The sequence below is a fragment of the Bison bison genome, unplaced genomic scaffold (assembly GCF_000754665.1).
Source record: "Bison bison bison isolate TAMUID 2011002044 unplaced genomic scaffold, Bison_UMD1.0 scf7180017864228, whole genome shotgun sequence".
Classification (NCBI taxonomy): Eukaryota; Metazoa; Chordata; class Mammalia; order Artiodactyla; family Bovidae; genus Bison; species Bison bison.
The window spans coordinates 8,251,253-8,258,466 of NW_011494800.1; the positions used below are offsets into that span (position 1 = coordinate 8,251,253).

Genomic DNA, 7,214 nt, shown 5'->3' on the forward strand with positions numbered 1-7,214 from the left:
TTGTTTACTTCTCATTTCCTCAGCCACAGATCTCTGGGTTGCAATTAGGAAAAATTCTCCATCCTTCCCTGTAGCTACAACAAGCTTTCTTAGCTGTGATCATTGCTTATCAATTGATGAAAGAAGATGGGAATGGAGGCATTCCCTCTGTGTTTTTCCTCCATCTACATCTATAAAATACATAACTAAGAGAAAAAATGTTTTAGAGTAGTTTACATAAACATCCCTAACGGTATGTTCTTGGGGCTATTTTCCTTGTATTAAAATTTGAGAACTTAATTAGGAAGTTGGATCAAGGCTCTGCTTTAGTATTTTAAATTCCTCAGACATAATTTAACAAACTTCTCATTAATCTAACTAAATTATTAATACATAAAAGTAGCAATGAAATTACATTCTCCACTCATTTTTGAAATTTCTATTTTTTAGCATGCCTTTACCAAGGCCAAGCATTTGACTAAGAATTGGTATATGTATGTTATGAAATGCTTAAAATAATCCTTTGAGGTAGGATTAGCCTCATGTATGAAGAAATCAATGCTTAGGTATAAAGCATATTACCCAGAGTTAGATTGTGGTGCCATGTTTGCCTCTAGTTAAGTCCAAGTTCATATGCTTTCATTCAAAGATCTCATAAATAAGTTAATAAGATTATCCCGTATTTATGTCATGACAGCTATAAGGCATTTCCATAAGGACAGGGAAGTCTGGCATGCTGCAGTCCATGCGGTCACAAAGAGTTGGACATGATTGAGCAACTGAGCAACAGCAATGACATTCCTTTCATCATAGCAAAACAGTGGGGAATGTGGGAGTTGTTATTACAAATGAAGAAACTGTGGCTGAGATAAGCACCATCATATAGAGATCAGAGGCAAAGGAGTCTTGTTTGTTATCTTATACTCTAGAGTTCTTTTCTCATTGTACCTTGTTTTATACTATGTAATACAGTAAGGTATTATCTTGAACATAAAATTATTTTTACCAAACTCAGGTTAATGTGAAAAAAAGTAGAACATGGGGCATTCATTATGGAAACTTTGATATGGAGGACCATGTTGAATACAGAAGGAGATGGATGAGTAACATTCAATATTTTATTCGATGGACTTTTGTTCTGGCATACTTTGGATGGGCTGGGTTGTTAACCAGAATGAGTACAAATTAAATCATTAATTAGGTCTCATCTAGAATCTAAACAAAGGATTAGGGGAGCAAATGGAGGTTTTAGGACCTGAGTGACTGGAGAACTGAAACAGACTAAACAATCATTCTGACTCTTTGGTGAGTTCAACGTACCTTCTAGTAATGAAGATTGGCTACAATAGATCAAGATTGAGCTTAATGTTTCTAAAATTTGAGAACCTGCAGATGTCAGAGAATATGTATATGAACCCCTTAAACTGTTCAAAGAGGATATTATCAAATTGCCTTGGTTATTGTCCTCTGTGGGGTTTCTCAGAAGATCGACAGAGTCACAGTATTCTGTGCAATGTAGTTATTTTGATAAAAAGCTGGAAATTTAAATAAGAAATGCAAAAACTTCTGATCAATTCAAATGAAATTTGAATTGAAGTGAAAATTAATTTAATTCATAGTATTTCTAAGATAAACAGTATTTTGCTATTAGTATGTTACTAGTATTTGTAGACATAATATGTGAAACTAACAAAATAGAGTTATATTGATAAGAAAATGCTAATTCTTATACAAATGAAACATAGATTACCATTATTTCTCCACAAAAAAATTTTCATATTTTTTCTTCCTAATTATTATTTGTTAAAGATTTGCTGTTAACAAAGTAAGATAATTTGGGGTGAATAACTTTGAATTATTATTCATTTTTGGACAATCTTTCATGTATGCACCAGGAATTTTGACATTGTACCTTTAAATTTTAATATTTTGCACAAATGTTTAGACATGTACACACAGAATCAGATGAAAACAGCAGTGTCTATGTCAGAGGACAGTTTGTAATTTGAAAGGACTGTGTATTTGTCCATGAATGGATTCATTCCTTACTTTAAAGTGAATTTTTAAAATGAGAAATAGATGCCTGCCTGACACATTGTAAGTGCAAGGCACATTTTCGGATGAGTTGGTGAGTCAATAAATGATATCTATAGCCAAGAAGGGTTGGGCCAGGACCAGGTGCTGTAACATGGACTATTCTCAGCTTCATATATCAAAATCATAACCTCTTTTTCAAACAGTGTGGTTTAAATCACATTAAAAAATGCTGTAGTGACATATCATAGAATAACTCTAAAAAATTCAATAAGTAGCAATTGAAAGCCTTGGGAAAATGTTAAAACAGGGAAAAATGTTATAAAACTCCTCACTTCATAGATAAAGGATGCATGTGTGTTTGTGTGTATGTGTGTATGTGTGTGTGTGTGTGTGAGAGAGAGTGTATGTATCAGCCAAGAGATATTGTTGGTGAGTAGCAAATAACAAACTGAAAATCAAATTTCCTTGCTCCTGATCCAATGTTCCTTCAACTTAGCCTTTTGCCTGCTCACAAATCCTCAGCTTTCTTTAGATTTGTTTTCAGTCAGAAGGACTATTTTCAATATGGGCACCTTCAAGCCTAAGAATGCCCTTGGCCTTCGTATTTTTTTGCTGAGGGCTATTTCAATAATACTGGAGGAAACATCACTAATGAAATGAAAAAATTTACTCTTCTGAGCATTCCTAACCAGCTGAAAATTTTCAATAAACTTAATTTGAATTGGTTTTCCTCTTTCTTAATAGTATTTCTAAAATGAAAGTATTAAAATCCTTGAAGTATGTGTCCCTCCTATCCTAGAAAAAGCCTATCAATTTATTTTAGTGAAACTTTCTCTGAGTTTCTCAACTCAATAAAGAGTCAAGCTCCATCATTATCCTTGTTATTAAAGCTACACATCTGTTGGGGAAACATGTAAATAGAATTATAATTGTGACAGACTAACATGTAAGCGTGAAGTACTCAGAAAGCACAGATATAATTAGTGCCAGGGAGGGAGTGATGACTGGCTAGAGGAGTCGAGGAGGCTGTGCAAAGCAGGAAGTGACCCTTACCTAGGATGTTGAAGATTGGTGGGAATTTTCCAGGTGCCTGAACTGGAAAGAGGAATTCAGAGCAGAAGAAAGACTTGGAGTTATAGAATAGGTATCTAATTCTTACGGAAATTCATTTTCTGAGTTCTAGAGGCTGGAAGTCCAAGATCGAGATGCTTCCAGTGCTGGTTTCTGGTGAAGCCTGTCTTCTTGGCTTGTAGAAAACTACATTCTCTCTGTCTTCACATGGCCTTTGCTTTGTGCACTGGAGAGTGAGAAAGCTCAGGTGTCCTCTTCCAAGGACACGAGTCCTCTCAGATTAGCCCCATCATTATGGCATCATTTACCTTGATTAACTCCTTGTGAAAGTGACCATACAGATGGAAGGAAAACTTAATTGAGAAAAGTATATTCATTAACATAGGTTTTCAACATATTCGGTGTTATGGATTGAATTGTCCCCCTCCATAATTCACATTAAAGTCCTAGCCACATGGAGGATTAGGACTTTAATGGGAATGGTGGCAGGTGCAGGGGCGGGCACAATTCAATCCATAACACCTAATACGTTGAGAACCTATGTTAATCAATATACTTTTCTCAATTAAGTTTTTCTTCCATCTGTACAATTTTCATGTCTACTAGAACCTAGTATATCTGATTTAGTACCTTATAGACTTAATTACTTAAACTTAACATTGATGTACCGTGTTCTTATTCAGGTTGCACCTTGCTTCCTAAATATTCCACAATCTGGGCAAGTCTGGGAACTTAGAAAGTCTCTAAACTGACCCTTGTATTTTCTTCTTGAGCAAAAGGCAAAAGCCCCTCTAGGTTCTCCTTTCTCTGGTGACAATATCTTTTTGTAAATGAGACTTTCCAGCCTGTAGCCAGAATTCCCCTGGGGTTCTACCTCAAAGTGTAAGTGTTTTATATTTAAAATACATCAAGCTAAAATATTTAGTATTCTATAGTTTTAAAAATGAAATTTTAGTTCATCTTAGCCCAAACTCACTCCAGAAACTCCACTGTTTGCAATTATCATGGAAACAGATTTTATTTAGAACAGATTTAAAAAATAAAGTTGATTTTGTTGTTTCTGAAAAAACCAACAGAATAGTGATGTATGTAGCCAATGTTTGAATATACACCAATGTATCCATAATTTCTGTTACTCATAGGCCACTGCTGTAAGCACTTTATAATTCTGTATTTTTTAAAATATTTGTTTAATACTTTTTCTATTTTTAATCTTTAAAATAAAGTCCTGTTTATACATAGAAAAAAGTTTAAAATTATACTGTACATAAGAATTTATTTAAAAAGAAATCTTTCATCTACCTTATGTACCCCTAGGAGTTCTGGATAGCTATGAAAAATGTTTTAAAATATATTTTAAACTAAGCTTGTGACAATATCTGTATGGCTATTTTTCATTAATAATCATGAAAAATGACTGTGGCCTTATAGATATTATAACAGAGGGGAAGAAGCTGATACATAGATAAAAAGTGATTATTATAGTTATCTTAAAAACAAAGCAGTTATATAGATTTTGTTAAATGAATCTAGTGATAAATTCCTAGTGCTTTTGGGGAACAATTTGCTTTACTTCTATCCTGAAGTATATTATTACTTAAATAACTGCCGAGTCTCATGTTTGGCCATACTATTGAATATCTCTGATATACCTTGGGTACTAGAACTTGACACACCCTGGAAAGCATTGATTTTGAGAAGCCAACCTGGGACTCCTGATAAAACGACTGAAATCCAAACAGGCACTAACCCAATTAATCTAGCCTAGGCTTCCTATAGCAGATATTGATCCAGTTGTGTGGGAAGGTTTTTTTCTGGACCTGATGAAGATGACACTGTATTAGATCACAATGGATTTTCTTACCTTAAAGAACAAAGTGATTTTAAGTGAATTATAACCTGAATCCTGACTTCTAAATGTGCAAGAATTGATTACTGATTTAAGAGTAAACTCTAATTTTATATATCTAATGAAACGTGAGTTAATGAAATCTAGAAATCTCTAAGGTAATTGGTGTTCTCTGTTAAAGTATATGACCCAGAAGCAGCCAAAGTGCTGATTATGTGTGTAAAATAATGCTGGAAACACACATAACTGACTTTCTGTATGTGTGTGTGTGTGTGTGTGTGTTAGTCACTCAGTCATGTCTGACTCTTTGCGACCCCATGGACTGTAGCCCACCAGGCTCCTCTCTCCATGGAATTGTCCAGGCAAGATCTTCCTGACCCAGGGATTGAACCCACATCTCTTATGTCTCCTACATTGGCAGGCGGGTTTTTTACCACCTGAGCTACCAGGGAAGCCCAACTGACTTTCAGTGTAGCATCTAAGTCTCTTGGCATCTTAAAAGACACATAAGAAGGATTTGTGTGTCATCATAAATTTTTAGGAACTCTTACCTCTTTCCTAGAAATCATATCAAGGTAGTGTTATTAATAGTGAATGTTTTATTCTGCTATTGGTTGAATAATTTTTTATTGCTTATAGAAGTCATCTAGGCATGGCATTTTATATCAGTGTGGTTAAAAAAATAGGCTTTTGAGTCACTTAATTTGGGTTGAATCTTGATTCGTCTACCAAATAACTATGATATATTAGACTGAATAAGCTGGTTTTAAACTTCAATCCACTAATCTGTACAATGGGAAAAGATTAGTACCTACCTATAACATTGTTAAGAGGTTTATGTGAGATAATTTATGTAAAGAATTTTAGAAAGCAGTAGCATATAGTAAATATAAAATAAATGTTAGCTATTTTTATAACATTAATTTGACAAAAAAGAATTTATTTCTTGAGATGGTCATACTCATCATTCTTTCACTTGGTTTTTTTCAACATATATTTATAGATTTCTAATGTTCCTGCAGTTATTATGCTAGACTCTAGAAACAAAAGATGATATAACTGTTACTATAAAAAGATAGACCTCCCCAAACAAATGAACAAGGATTTAAAATGAAGTTTCTTTCTTTCTCAAGTGAAAGTCCAAAGTGATTCTCAGTAAGTGAGGAGGTCTGCTTCAAATAACTGTTTAGAAACTTAAGCTTCTGGTGATTTTGCAATTTTAACTTTTGGCTTTGAAACTTATCATAGGATCATTTCCTTTCCAGTAATCTAGAAAGAGTATAAAATAGACTACTGCATAGAAGGCTTAGATAGACCATTCGGTGTGCAGGTGCCTCTTATCACTTCTATTCATATTCCAGTAGTTGGGACTGAGTCACATGATCATGCCTAACTGCACAGGAGGCTGGGCATGTACCCGCTTTATCCTGGATCAGAGGAGAACACGGGTATGGAAAAAGAGCTAGCTGACACTGCCACAGATGATCAATTAATACTAAAAAATATCCATAAAGATGGTATTCAGTTCCAGTGGCTGTTATAGTCAATTGCAGTTACTGTACAATGTAATGAGTATTTAAATAAAGAAAGTATAGAGAATACTTAGGAAGCAACAGAAAGGGTGCATCTATTACCACTTCAAGGTTCAGGGAGAGTTTTTCTAAAGAAGATATATTTAACCTCAGAAGTGAAGGAGAACATAACATTATTATAAGCGATTTGGTTGATATATGTGGCAGAATTAAAGGTGTAGGTCATGGCCCTTTGGTAGATCGTTGACGATTTGATAACCATAATAATGGTTAAGTATTTCAGCACCTTAGAAAGGAGACAAGCAGGGATAAGAGATGAATTTGGAGATGTAAACACAGACAAGTCTGTTACAAGTCCAGTAAGCAGTGCTAGAGATTGTTTATTTTATTCTGAGACCTTACATTTCCCCTTGATTTTATGTGCATATTTTTCTTGGTTTATTGGATTTAGAGCCAAACAGTGAAAATAGGGCTTATTCTATGTGCATCTCACTGTTAAGGAATCAAAATTTTCACCTCTCCAAAAAGGCCTCCTGCAATAGTTTTGAAATTCTATCTGTTTGTATTGTTTATTATTTTGTGTAGTGCAATAATTTGCAGAAAAATTATTGAAAAGCAACTATGCCACAAACACTTGGCCTTCTGTAATCCATTATTCAGAGAAGGCGATGGCACCCCACTCCAGCACTCTTGCCTGGAAAATCCCATGGATGGAGGAGCCTGGTAGGCTGCAGTCCATGGCATCT

General features: G+C 34.6%; 1 protein-coding gene across 1 annotated transcript in view; it reads left to right on the plus strand.

The window, feature by feature from the left end:
* Positions 1–7,214, plus strand: part of ARHGAP24 (Rho GTPase activating protein 24) — a 549,762-nt gene that overhangs the window by 93,778 nt on the left and 448,770 nt on the right. The window lies entirely within an intron of this gene.